This window comes from Calliopsis andreniformis, unplaced genomic scaffold (assembly GCF_051401765.1).
Source record: "Calliopsis andreniformis isolate RMS-2024a unplaced genomic scaffold, iyCalAndr_principal scaffold0014, whole genome shotgun sequence".
Classification (NCBI taxonomy): Eukaryota; Metazoa; Arthropoda; class Insecta; order Hymenoptera; family Andrenidae; genus Calliopsis; species Calliopsis andreniformis.
In genome coordinates this window covers 14,235,896-14,250,660 of record NW_027480427.1, presented here as the reverse complement: position 1 = coordinate 14,250,660, position 14,765 = coordinate 14,235,896, and positions in this window count along the sequence as shown.

The following is a 14,765-nucleotide window of genomic DNA, read 5'->3' as shown; positions in this document are numbered from 1 at the left end:
AGTGTGAAAGTTATGGTCATTTCTACGTTCCGGGCAACCTAGGCTTCACGCTGGGGCGTTGTTCCACCAGATCGAATAGTTAGGGCCTAAGAAGTCAACGGCAGAAGCATAAAATACAATATAAATATAACAGTTTTTCCATCGTATAACAGGAATAATTGCAACCAGTGTGAAAGTGATGGTCATTTCTACGTTCCGGGCAACCTAGGCTTCACGCTGGCGCGTTGTTCCACCAGATGGAACAGTTAGGGCCTAAGAAGTCAACGCCAGAAGCATAAAATACAATAAAGATGCAACAGTTTTTCCATCGTATAACAGGAATAATTGCAACCAGTGTGAAGGTAATGGTGTGTTCTACGTTCCGGACAACCTAGGCTTCACTCTAGGGCGGTGCTCCACCAGGTTAAACAGTTAGGGCCTAAGAAGTCAACGCCAGAAGCATAAAATACAATATAAATACAACAGCCTTTCCATCGTATATAATGTATATTTGCAAACAGTGTGAAAGTAATGGTCATTTCTACGTTCCTGGTAACCTAGGCTTCACTCTAGGGCGTTGTTCCACCAGATCGAATAGTTAGGGCCTAAGAAGTCAGCGCCAGAAGAATAAAATGCAATATAAGTACAACAGTTTACCATCGTATAAAATGAATAATTGCAAACATTGTGAAACTAATGGTCATTTCTACGTTCCGAGCAACCTAGGCTTCACTGCAGGGTGTTGCTCCGCCAGATCGAATAGGTAGGGCCTTAGAAGTCAACGCCAGAAGCATAAAATACAAAATAAATAGAACAGTTTTTCCATGTATAAAACGAATAATTGCTACCAGTGTGAAAGTTATGGTCATTTCTACGTTCTGGGCAACCTAGGCTTCACCACAGGGCGTTGTTCCACCAGATGGAATAGTTAGGGCCTAAGAAGTCAAAGCCAGAAGCATAAAATACGATATAAATGCTACAGCTTTTCCATCGTATAAAACGAATAATTGCTACCAGTGTGAAAGTTATGATCATTTCTACGTTCCGGGCAACCTAGGCTTCACCCTCGGCCGTTGTTCCACCAGATCGAATAGTTAGGGCCTAAGAAGTCAACGCCAGATGCATAAAATACGATATAAATACAACAGTTTTTCCATCATATAACAGGAATGATTGCAACCAGTTTGAGAGTGATGGTCATTTCTACGTTCCGGGCAACCTAGGCTTCACCGTAGGGCGTTGTTCCACCAGATGGAATAGCTGGGGCCTAAGAAGTCTATGCCAGAAGCATAAAATACGATATAAATACAACAGCTTTTCCATCCTATAAAACGAATAATGGCAACCAGTGTCAAAGTTATGGTCATTTCTACGTTCCGGGCAACCTAGGCTTCACCCTAGTGCGTTGCTACACCAGATCGAATAGATAGGGCCTTAGAAGTCATCGCCTGAAGCATACAATACAATAAAAATACAACAGTTTTACCATCGTATAACAGGAATAATTGCAACCAGTGTGAAAGTGATGGTCATTTCTACGATCCGGGTAACCCAGGTTTCACTCTAGGGCGTTACTCCACCACATCGAATAGCTACAGCCGTAGAAGCCAACGCCTGAAGCATAAAATGCAATAAAAATACAACAGTTTTTTCATCGTATAACAGGAATAATTGCAGCAAGCGTGAAGGTAATGGTCATTTCTACGTTCCGGGCATCCTAGGCATCGCTCTTGGGCGTCGCTCCACCAGATCGGATAGCTAGGGCCTTAGAAGTCAACGCCCGAAGGATAAAATACAAAATAAATGGAACAGCTGTTCCATGTATAAAACGAATAATTGTTTCCAGTGTGAAAGTTATGATCATTTCTACGTTCCGGGCAACCTAGGCTACACCATAGGGCGTTGTTCCACCAGATGGAATAGTTGTGGCCTAAGATGTCAACGCCAGAAGCATAAAATACGATATAGATACAACAGATTTTCCATCGTATAAAACGAATAATGGCAACCAGTGTGAAAGTTATGGTCATTTCTACGTTCCGGGCAACCTAGGCTTCACTCTAGGCCGTTGCTCCACCAGATCGAATAGCTAGGGCCTTAGAAGTCAACGCCCGAAGCATAAAATACAAAATAAATAGAACAGCTTTTCCATGTATAAAACGAATGATTGCTTCCTGTGTGAAAGTTATGGTCATTTCTACGTTCCGGGCAACCTAGGCTTCACCCGAGGGAGTCGTTCCACCAGATGGAACAGTTGGGACCTAAGAAGTCAACGCCAGAAGCATAAAATATGATATAAATACATCAGCTTTTCCATCGTATAAAACGAATAATGGCAAACAGTGTGAAAGTTATGGTCATTTCCACGTTCCAGGCAACCTAGGCTTCACCCTAGTGCGTTGCTACACCAGATCGAATAGTTACGGCCTTAGAAGTCATCGCCTGAAGCATACAATACAATTAACATACAACAGTTTTACCATCGTATAACAGGAATAATTGCAACCAGTGCGAAAGTAATGACCATTTCGACGTTTCGGGCATCCTAGGCAAAACACTGAGGCGTTGCCCCACCAGATCGAATAGCTAGGACCTTAGAATTCAAATACAGAAGCAGAAAATACAATAAAAATGCAACAGTTCTTCAATCGTATAGCATGAATAATTGCAACCAGTGTGAAATAACGATCATTTCGACGTTTCGGGCATCCTAGACTTAACTCTGAGGCATTGCTCCACAAGATCGAATAGTTAGGGCCTAAGAAGTCAACGCCAGAAGCATAAAATACAATATAAATACAATACCATTTCCATCGTATAAAACGAATAATTGCACCCAGTGTGAAAGTTATGGTCATTTCTACGTTCCGGGCAACATAGGCTTACCTCTTGGACGTTGCCTCACCTAATCGAATAGCTAGGACCCTAGAAGTCAAAGCCAGAAGCAGAAAAAACAATAAAAATGCAACAGTTTTTCCATCGTATAAGACGAATAATTGCACCCAGTGTGAAAGTTATGACCATTTCTACGTTCCGGGCAACATAGGCTTCCCTCTTGGACGTTGCCTCACCTGATCGAATAGCTAGGACCTTAGAAGTCAAAGCCAGAAGCAGAAAAAACAATAAATATGCAACAGTTTTTCCATCTTATAGCATGAATAGTTGCAACCAGTGAGAAATTAATGATCATTTCGACGTTTCGGGCACCCTAGACTTAACTCTGAGGCATTGCTCCACCAGGTCGAAGTGTTAGGGCCTTGGAATTCAACGCCAGAAGCATAAACTACAAAATAAATACAACAGTCTTTCAATCGTATAAAGCGAATAATGGTAACCAGTGTGAAAGTTATGGTCATTTCTACGTTCCGGGCAACCTAGGCTTCACGCTGGGGCGTTGTTCCACCAGATCGAATAGTTAGGGCCTAAGAAGTCAACGGCAGAAGCATAAAATACAATATAAATATAACAGTTTTTCCATCGTATAACAGGAATAATTGCAACCAGTGTGAAAGTGATGGTCATTTCTTCGTTCCGGGCAACCTAGGCTTCACGCTGGCGCGTTGTTCCACCAGATCGAATAGTTAGGGCCTAAGAAGTCAACGGCAGAAGCATAAAATACAATATAAATATAACAGTTTTTCCATCGTATAAAACGAATAATAGCAACCAGTGCGAAAGCTATGGTCATTTCTACGTTCCGGGCAATCTAGGCCTCACTCTAGGCCGTTGCTCCACCAGATCGAATAGTTAGGGCGTTAGAGGACAACGCCCGAAGCATAAAATATAAAATAAATAGAACAGCTGTTCCATGTATAAAACGAATAATTGCTTCCAGTGTGAAAGTTATGGTCATTTCTACGTTCCGGGCAACCTAGGCTTCACCATACGGGGTTGTTCTACCAGATGGAATTGCTGGGACCTCAGAAGTCGACGCCAGAAGCATAAAATAAGATATAAATACAACAGCTTTTCCATCGTATAAAACGAATAATGGCAAACCGTGTGAAAGTTATGGTCATTTCCACGTTCCGGGCAACATAGGCTTCACCCTAGTGCATTGCTACACGAGATCGAATAGTTAGGGCCTTAGAAGTCATCGCCCGAAGCATAAAATACAATAAAAATACAACAACTTTTCATCGTATAACAGGAATAATTGCAACCAGTGTGAGAGTGATGGTCATTTCTACGATCCGGGTAACCCAGGTTGCACTCTAGGGCATTACTCCACCACATCGAATAGCTACGGCCGTAGAAGTCAACGCCTGAAGCATAAAATGCAATAAAAATACAACAGTTTTTTCATCGTATAACAGGAATAATTGCAGCAAGCGTGAAGGTAATGGTCATTTCTACGTTCCGGGCACCCTAGGCATCACTCTTGGGCGTTGTTCCACCAGATGGAATAGTTAGGGCCTAAGAAGTCAACGCCAGAAGCATAAAATATGATATAAATACAACAGCTTTTCCGTCGTATAATACGAATAATGGCAACCAGTGTGAAAGTTATGGTCATTTCTACGTTCCGGGCAACCTAGGCTTCACTCTAGGCCGTTGCTCCACCAGATCGAATAGCTAGGGCCTTAGAAGTCAACGCCCGAAGCATAAAATACAAAATAAATAGAACAGCTTTTCCATGTATAAAACGAATGATCGCTTCCTGTGTGAAAGTTATGGTCATTTCTACGTTCCCGGCAACCTAGGCTTCACCCGAGGGAGTCGTTCCACCAGATGGAATAGTTGGGACCTAAGAAGTCAACGCCAGAAGCATAAAATATGATATAAATACATCAGCTTTTCCATCGTATAAAACGAATAATGGCAAACAGTGTGAAAGTTATGGTCATTTCCACGTTCCAGGCAACCTAGGCTTCACCCTAGTGCGTTGCTACACCAGATCGAATAGTTACGGCCTTAGAAGTCATCGCCTGAAGCATACAATACAATTAACATACAACAGTTTTACCATCGTATAACAGGAATAATTGCAACCAGTGCGAAAGTAATGACCATTTCGACGTTTCGGGCATCCTAGGCAAAACACTGAGGCGTTGCCCCACCAGATCGAATAGCTAGGACCTTAGAATTCAAATACAGAAGCAGAAAATACAATAAAAATGCAACAGTTCTTCAATCGTATAGCATGAATAATTGCAACCAGTGTGAAATAACGATCATTTCGACGTTTCGGGCATCCTAGACTTAACTCTGAGGCATTGCTCCACAAGATCGAATAGTTAGGGCCTAAGAAGTCAACGCCAGAAGCATAAAATACAATATAAATACAATACCATTTCCATCGTATAAAACGAATAATTGCACCCAGTGTGAAAGTTATGGTCATTTCTACGTTCCGGGCAACATAGGCTTACCTCTTGGACGTTGCCTCACCTGATCGAATAGCTAGGACCCTAGAAGTCAAAGCCAGAAGCAGAAAAAACAATAAAAATGCAACAGTTTTTCCATCGTATAAGACGAATAATTGCACCCAGTGTGAAAGTTATGACCATTTCTACGTTCCGGGCAACATAGGCTTCCCTCTTGGACGTTGCCTCACCTGATCGAATAGCTAGGACCTTAGAAGTCAAAGCCAGAAGCAGAAAAAACAATAAATATGCAACAGTTTTTCCATCTTACAGCATGAATAGTTGCAACCAGTGAGAAATTAATGATCATTTCGACGTTTCGGGCATCCTAGACTTAACTCTGAGGCATTGCTCCACCAGGTCGAAGTGTTAGGGCCTTGGAATTCAACGCCAGAAGCATAAACTACAAAATAAATACAACAGTCTTTCAATCGTATAAAACGGATAATGGTACCCAGTGTGAAAGTTATGGTCATTTCTACGTTCCGGGCAACCTAGGCTTCACGCTGGGGCGTTGTTCCACCAGATCGAATAGTTAGGGCCTAAGAAGTCAACGGCAGAAGCATAAAATACAATATAAATATAACAGTTTTTCCATCGTATAAAACGAATAATAGCAACCAGTGTGAAAGCTATAGTCATTTCTACGTTCCGGGCAATCTAGGCCTCACTCTAGGCCGTTGCTCCACCAGATCGAATAGTTAGGGCGTTAGAGGTCAACGCCCGAAGCATAAAATATAAAATAAATAGAACAGCTGTTCCATGTATAAAACGAATAATTGCTTCCAGTGTGAAAGTTATGGTCATTTCTACGTTCCGGGCAACCTAGGCTTCACCATAGGGGGTTGTTCTACCAGATGGAATTGCTGGGACCTAAGAAGTCGACGCCAGAAGCATAAAATAAGATATAAATACAACAGCTTTTCCATCGTATAAAACGAATAATGGCAAACCGTGTGAAAGTTATGGTCATTTCCACGTTCCGGGCAACATAGGCTTCACCCTAGTGCATTGCTACACGAGATCGAATAGTTAGGGCCTTAGAAGTCATCGCCCGAAGCATAAAATACAATAAAAATACAACAACTTTTCATCGTATAACAGGAATAATTGCAACCAGTGTGAAAGTGATGGTCATTTCTACGTACCGGGCAACCTAGGCTTCACTCTAGGGCGTTGATCCACTAGATCGAATAGTTAGTGCCTTAGAAGTCAACGCCAGATGCATAAAATACAATATAAATACAACAGTTTTTCCATCGTATAAAACGAATAATTGCAACCAGTATGAAAGTTATGGTCATTTCTACGCTCCGGGCAACCTAGGCTTCACCAGAGGGCGTTGTTCTACCAGATGGAATTGCTGGGACCTAAGAAGTCGACGCCAGAAGCATAAAATAAGATATAAATACAACAGCTTTTCCATCGTATAAAACGAAAAATGGCAAACCGTGTGAAAGTTATGGTCATTTCCACGTTCCGGGCAACATAGGCTTCACCCTAGAGCATTGCTGCACGAGATCGAATAGTTAGCGCCTTAGAAGTCATCGCCCGAAGCATAAAATACAATAAAATACAACAATTTTTCCATCGTATAACAGGAATAATTGCAACCAGTGTGAAAGTACAGGTCATTTCTACGTTCCGGGTAATCCAGGTTTCACTCTAGGGCGTTGCTACACCAGATCGAATAGCTAGGGACTTAGAATTCAATGCCAGAAGCATAAAATGCAATATATATATAACAGCTTTTCCATGTATAAAACGAATAACTGCTACCAGTGTGAAAGAGTTGGTCATTTCTACGTTCCGGGCAACCTAGGCTTCACTCTAGGCTGTTGCTCCACCAGATCGAATAGCTAGGGCCTTAGAAGTCAACGCCCGAAGCATAAAATACAAAATAAAAAGGACAGCATTTCCATGTATAAAACGAATAATTGCTTCCTGTGTGAAAGTTATGGTCATTTCTACGTTCCGGGCAACCTAGGCTTCACCAGAGGGCGTTGTTCTACCAGATGGAATTGCTGGGACCTAAGATGTCGACGCCAGAGCATAAAATAAGATATAAATACAACAGCTTTTCCATCGTATAAAACGAATAATGGCAAACCGTGTGAAAGTTATGTTCATTTCCACGTTCCGGGCAACATAGGCTTCACCCTAGTGCATTGCTACACGAGATCGAATAGTTAGGGCCTTAGAAGTCATCGCCCGAAGCATAAAATACAATAAAACACAACAATTTTTCCATCGTATAACAGGAATAATTGCAGCCAGTGTGAAAGTGATGGTCATTTCTACGATCCGGGTAACCCAGGTTGCACTCTAGGGCATTACTCCACCACATCGAATAGCTACGGCCGTAGAAGTCAACGCCTGAAGCATAAAATGCAATAAAAATACAACAGTTTTTTCATTGTATAACAGGAATAATTGCAGCAAGCGTGAGGGTAATGGTCATTTCTACGTTCCGGGCACCCTAGGCATCACTCTTGGGCGTTGTTCCACCAGATGGAATAGTTAGGGCCTAAGAAGTCAACGCCAGAAGCATAAAATACAATAAAGATGGAACAGTTTTTCCATCGTATAACAGGAATAATTGCAACCAGTGTGAAGGTAATGGTGTGTTCTACGTTCCGGACAACCTAGGCTTCACTCTAGGGCGGTGCTCCACCAGGTTAAACAGTTAGGGCCTAAGAAGTCAACGCCAGAAGCATAAAATACAATAAAGATGGAACAGCCTTTCCGTCGTATATAATGTATATTTGCAAACAGTGTGAAAGTAATGGTCATTTCTACGTTCCTGGTAACCTAGGCTTCACTCTAGGGCGTTGTTCCACCAGATCGAATAGTTAGGGCCTAAGAAGTCAGCGCCAGAAGAATAAAATGCAATATAAATACAACAGTTTACCATCGTATAAAATGAATAATTGCAAACATTGTGAAACTAATGGTCATTTCTACGTTCCGAGCAACCTAGGCTTCACTGTAGGGTGTTGCTCCGCCAGATCGAATAGGTAGGGCCTTAGAAGTCAACGCCAGAAGCATAAAATACAAAATAAATAGAACAGTTTTTCCATGTATAAAACGAATAATTGCTACCAGTGTGAAAGTTATGGTCATTTCTACGTTCCGGGCAACCTAGGCTTCACCACAGAGCGTTGTTCCACCAGATGGAATAGTTAGGGCCTAAGAAGTCAAAGCCAGAAGCATAAAATACGATATAAATGCTACAGCTTTTCCATCGTATAAAACGAATAATTGCTACCAGTGTGAAAGTTATGATCATTTCTACGTTCCGGGCAACCTAGGCTTCACCCTCGGCCGTTGTTCCACCAGATCGAATAGTTCGGGCCTAAGAAGTGAACGCCAGAAGCATAAAATACAATACAAATACAACAGTTTTTCCATCGTGTAAAACGAATAATTGCAACCAGTATGAAACTTATGGTCATTTATATTTTCCGGGCAACCTAGGCTTCACCCTAGGGCATTGCTCCAACAGATTGAATAGTTAGGGCCTTAGAAGTCAATGCCCGAAGCATAAAATGCAATAAAAATACAACAGTTTTTCCATCATATAACAGGAATAATTGCAACCAGTTTGAGAGTGATGGTCATTTCTACGTACCGGGCAACCTAGGCTTCACTCTAGGGCGTTGATCCACTAGATCGAATAGATAGTGCCTTAGAAGTCACCGCCAGATGCATAAAATACAATATAAATACAACAGCTTTTCCATCGTATAATACGAATAATGGCAACCAGTGTGAAAGTTATGGTCATTTCTACGTTCCGGGCAGCCTAGGCTTCACTCTAGGCTGTTGCTCCACCAGATCGAATAGCTAGGCCCTTAGAAGTCAACGCCCGAAGCATAAAATGAAATAAAAATACAACAGCTTTTCCATTGTATAACAGGAATAATTGCAACCAGTGTGAAAGTGATGGTCATTTCTACGATCCGGGTAACCCAGGTTTCACTCTAGAGCATTACTCCACCACATCGAATAGCTACGGCCGTAGAAGTGAACGCCTGAAGCATAAAATGCAATAAAAATACAACAGTTTTTTCATCGTATAACAGGAATAATTGCAGCAAGCGTGAAGGTAATGGTCATTTCTACGTTCCTGGCACCCTAGGCATCACTCTTGGGCGTTGTTCCACCAGATGGAATAGTTAGGGCCTAAGAAGTCAACGCCAGAAGCATAAAATACGATATAAATACAACAGTTTTTCCATCATATAACAGGAATGATTGCAACCAGTTTGAGAGTGATGGTCATTTCTACGTACCGGGCAACCTAGGCTTCACTCTAGGGCGTTGATCCACTAGATCGAATAGTTAGTGCCTTAGAAGTCAACGCCAGATGCATAAAATACAATATAAATACAACAGTTTTTCCATCGTATAAAACGAATAATTGCAACCAGTATGAAAGTTATGGTCATTTCTACGCTCCGCGCAACCTAGGCTTCACCGTAGGGCGTTGTTCCACCAGATGGAATAGTTGGGGCCTAAGAAGTCAACGCGTGAAGCATAAAATACAATAAAAATACAACAGTCTTTCCATCCTATAACAGGAATAATTGCAACCCGTGTAAAAGTGATGGTCATTTCTACGTTCCAGGCAACCTAGGCTTCACTCTAGGGTGTTGTTCCTCCAGATCGAATAGTCAGGGCCTAAGAAGTCAACGCCAGAAGCATAAAATAAAATATAAGTATAACAGTTTTTCCATCGTATAAAACGAATAATAGCAACCTGTGTGAAAGTTATGATCATTTCTACGTTCCGGGCAACCTAGGTTTCACTCTAGGGCGTTGCTCCACCATATCGAATAGCTAGGGTCTTAGAATTCAACGCCATAAGAATAAAATACAATATAAGTACAACAGTTTTTCCATCGTATAAAATGAATAATTGCAACCAGTGTGAAAGTTATGGTCATTTCTGCATTTCGAGCAACCTAGGTTTCACTCTAGGGCATTGCTCCGCCTGATCGAATAGTTAGGGCCTTAGAAGTCAACGCCAGAAGCATAAAATACAATAAAGATGCAACAGTTTTTCCATCGGATAACAGGAATAACTGCAAACAGTGTGAAAGTACTGGTCATTTCTACGTTCCGGGTAACCTAGGTTTTACTCTAGGGCGTTGCTCCACCGGATCAAATAGCTAGGGACTTAGAATTCAACGCCATAAGTATAAAATACAGTATAAATATAGCAGTTTTTACATCGTATAAAACGAATATTAGCAACCAGTGTGAAAGTTATGGTCATTTCTACGTTCCTGGCACCCTAGGCATCACTCTTGGGCGTTGTTCCACCAGATCGAATAGTTAGGGCCTTAGAGGTCAACGCCCGAAGCATAAAATATAAAATAAATAGAACAGCTGTTCCATGTATAAAACGAATAATTGTTCCCAGTGTGAAAGTGATGGTCATTTCTACAATCCGGGTAACCCAGGTTTCACTCTAGGGCATTACTCCACCACATAGAATAGCTACGGCCGTAGAAGTCAACGCCCGAAGCATAAAATACAAAATAAGTACAACAGCTTTTCCATCGTATAAAACGAATAATGGTAACCAGTGTGAAAGTTATGGTCATTTCTACGTTCCGGGCAACCTAGGCTTCACTCTAGGACGATGCTCCACGAGATCGAATAGTTAGGGCCTAAGAAGTCAACGCCAGAAGCATAAAATACAATAAAGATGCAACAGTTGTTCCCTCGTATAACAGGAATAACTGCAAACAGTGTGAAAGTACAGGTCATTTCTACGTTCCGGGTAATCCAGGTTTCACTCTAGGGCGTTGCTCCACCAGATCGAAGAACTATGGCCTAAGAAGTCAACGCCAGAAGCATAAAATACAATAAGGATGCAACAGTTTTTCCATCGTATAACAGGAATAATTGCAACCAGTGTGAAGGTAATGGTATGTTCTACGTTCCGGGCAACGTAGGCTTCACTCTAGGGCGGTGCTCCACCAGGTTAAATAGTTAGGGCCTAAGAAGTCAACGCCACAAGCATAAAATACAATATAAATACAACAGCCTTTCCATCGTATATAATGTATATTTGCAAACAGTGTGAAAGTAATGGTTATTTCTACGTTCCTGGGAGCCTAGGTTTCACTCTAGGGCGTCGTTCCACCAGATCGAATAGTTAGGGCCTAAGAAGTCAACGCCAGGAGTATAAAATGCAATATAAGTACAACAGTTTACCATCGTATAAAATGAATAATTGCAAACATTGTGAAAGTAATGGTCATTTCTACGTTCCGAGCAACCTAGGCTTCACTGTAGGGTGTTGCTCCGCCAGATCGAATAGGTAGGGCCTTAGAAGTCAACGCCAGAAGCATAAAATACAAAATAAATAGAACAGTTTTTCCATGTATAAAACGAATAATTGCTACCAGTGTGAAAGTTATGGTCATTTCTACGTTCCGGGCAACCTAGGCTTCACCACAGGGCGTTGTTCCACCAGATGGAATAGTTAGGGCCTAAGAAGTCAACGCCAGAAGCATAAAATACGATATAAATACAACAGTTTTTCCATCATATAACAGGAATGATTGCAACCAGTTTGAGAGTGATGGTCATTTCTACGTACCGGGCAACCTAGGCTTCACTCTAGGGCGTTGATCCACTAGATCGAATAGTTAGCGCCTTAGAAGTCAACGTCAGATGCATAAAATACAATATAAATACAACAGTTTTTCCATCGTATAAAACGAATAATTGCAACCAGTATGAAAGTTATGGTCACTTCTACGTTCCGGGCAACCTAGGCTTCACTCTAGGGCGTTGCTCCAAAAGATCGAATAGTTGAGGGCCTTAGAAGTCAACGCCAGAAGCATAAAGTACGATATAAATACAACAGCTTTTCCATCGTATAAAACGAATAATAGCAACCAGTGTGAAAGTTATGGTCATTTCTACGTTCCGGGCAACCTAGGCTTCACTCCGGGGCGTTGCTCCACCAGATCGAATAGCTAGGGACTTAGAATTAAACGCCAGAAGCATAAAATACAATAAAAGTACAACAGTTTTTCCATCGTATAACAGGAGTAATTGCAGAAAGTGTGAATGTAATGATATGTCCAACGTTCCGGGCAACCTAGACTTCACTCTAGGGCGTTGTTCCACCAGATCGAATAGTTAGAGCCCAAGAAGTCAACGCCAGAAGCATAAAATACAATATAAGTATAACAGTTTTTCCATCGTATAAAACGAGTAATAGCAACCAGTGTGAAAGTAATGGACACTTCTGCGTTCCAGGCAACCTAGGCTTAACTGTAGGGTGTTGCTCCAACAGATCGAATTGGTAGGGCCATAGAAGTCAACGCCCGGAGCATAAAATACAATAAATATACAAGTGTGTTTCCATCGTATAACAGGAATAATTGCAACCAGTGTGAAAGTGATGATCATTTCTACGTTCCGGGCAACCAAGGCTTCACTCTAGGGCGTTGCTCCACCAGATCATATAGTTAGGGCCTTAGAAGTCAACGCCAGAAGCATAAAATACAATATAAATATAACAGATTTTCCATCGTATAAAACGAATAATAGCAATCAGTGTGAAAGTTATGGTTATTTCTCCGTTCCAGGCAATCTAGGCTTCACTCTAGTGCGTTGCACCACCAGATCGAATAGTTAGGGGCTTAGAAGTCAACGCCCGAAGCATAAAATACAAAATAAATAGAACAGCTTTTCCATCGTATAAAATGAATAATTGCAAACAGTGTGAAAGTAATGGTCATTTCTACGTTCCGAGCAACCTAGGCGTCACTCTAGGGCGATGCTCCATCACATCTAACAGCTACGGCCTTAGAAATCAACGCCAGATGGATAAAATACAATATAAGTACAGCAGTTTTTCCATCGTATAAAATGAATAATCGCAAACATTGTGAAAGTAATGGTCATTTCTACGTTTCCGGCAACCTAGGCTTCACTCTAGGGCGTTGCTCCACCAGATCGAATAGTTAGGTTCTTAGAAGTCAACGCCAGGAGCATAAAATACAATATAAATAAAACAGTTTTTCCATCGTATAAAACGAATAATTGCTACCAGTATGGAAGTGATGGTCATTTCTACGTTCCGGGCTACCTAGGCCTCACTCTAGGTCGTTGTTCCACCAGATCGAATTGTTAGAGCCTAACAAGTCAACGCCAGAAGCATAAGATACAATATAAATATAACAGTTTTTCCATCGTATAGAACGAATAATAGCAACCAGTGTGAAAGTTATGGTCATTTCTACGTTCCAGGCAACGTAGACTTCACCCTCGGTCGTTGCTCCAACAGATTGAATAGTTAGGGCCTTAGAAGTCAACGCACGATGCATAAAATACAAAATAAATAGAACAGTTTTTCCATTGTATAAAACGAATAATTGCTACCAGTGTAAAAGTTATGGTCAGTTCTACGTTCCAGGCAACCGAGACTTCACTCTAGGTCGTTTTTCCACCAGATCGAAGTGTTAGGGCCTAAGAAGTCAACGCCAGAAGCATAAGATACTATATAAATATAACAGTTTTTCCATCGTATAGAACGAATAATAGCAACCAGTGTGAAAGTTAACGTCATTTCTACTTTCCGGGCAACCTAGGCTTCACCCTCGGGCGTTGCTCCAACAGATTGAATAGTTAGGGCCTTAGAAGTCAACGCGCGATGCATAAAATACAAAATAAATAGTACAGTTTTTCCATCGTGTAAAACGAATAATTGCTACCGGTGTGAAAGTTATGGTCATTTCTACGTTCCGGTCAACCTAGGCTTCACCATAGGGCGTTGTTCCACCAGATCGAATAGTTAGGGCCTAAGATGTGAACGCCAGAAGCATAAAATACAATATAAATACAACAGTTTTTCCATCATATAAAATGAGTAATTGCAACCAGTATGAAGGTTGTGGTCATTTCTACTTTCCGGGCAACCTAGGCTACACCCTAGGGCGTTGCTCCAACAGATTGAATAGTTAGGGCCTTAGAAGTCAACGCCCGATGCATAAAATACAAAATAAATAGAACAGTTTTTCCATCGTGTAAAACGAATAATTGCTACCGGTGTGAAAGCTATGGTCATTTCTACGTTCCGGGCAACCTAGGCTTCACTCTATGGCGTTCTTCCACTACATGGAATAGCAACGGCCTCAGAAGACAACGCCAGAAGCATAAAATACAATAAAAATACAACAGTCTTTCCGTCCTATAACAGGAATAATTGTAACCCGTGTGAAAGTGATGGTCATTTGTACGTTCCAGGCAACCTAGGCTTCACTCTAGGGCGTTGTTCCACCAGATCGAATTGTTAGGGCCTAAGAAGTCAACGCCAGAAGCATAAGATACAAAATAGATATAACAGTTTTTCCATCGTATAACCGGAATAATTGCAACCAGTTTGAAAGT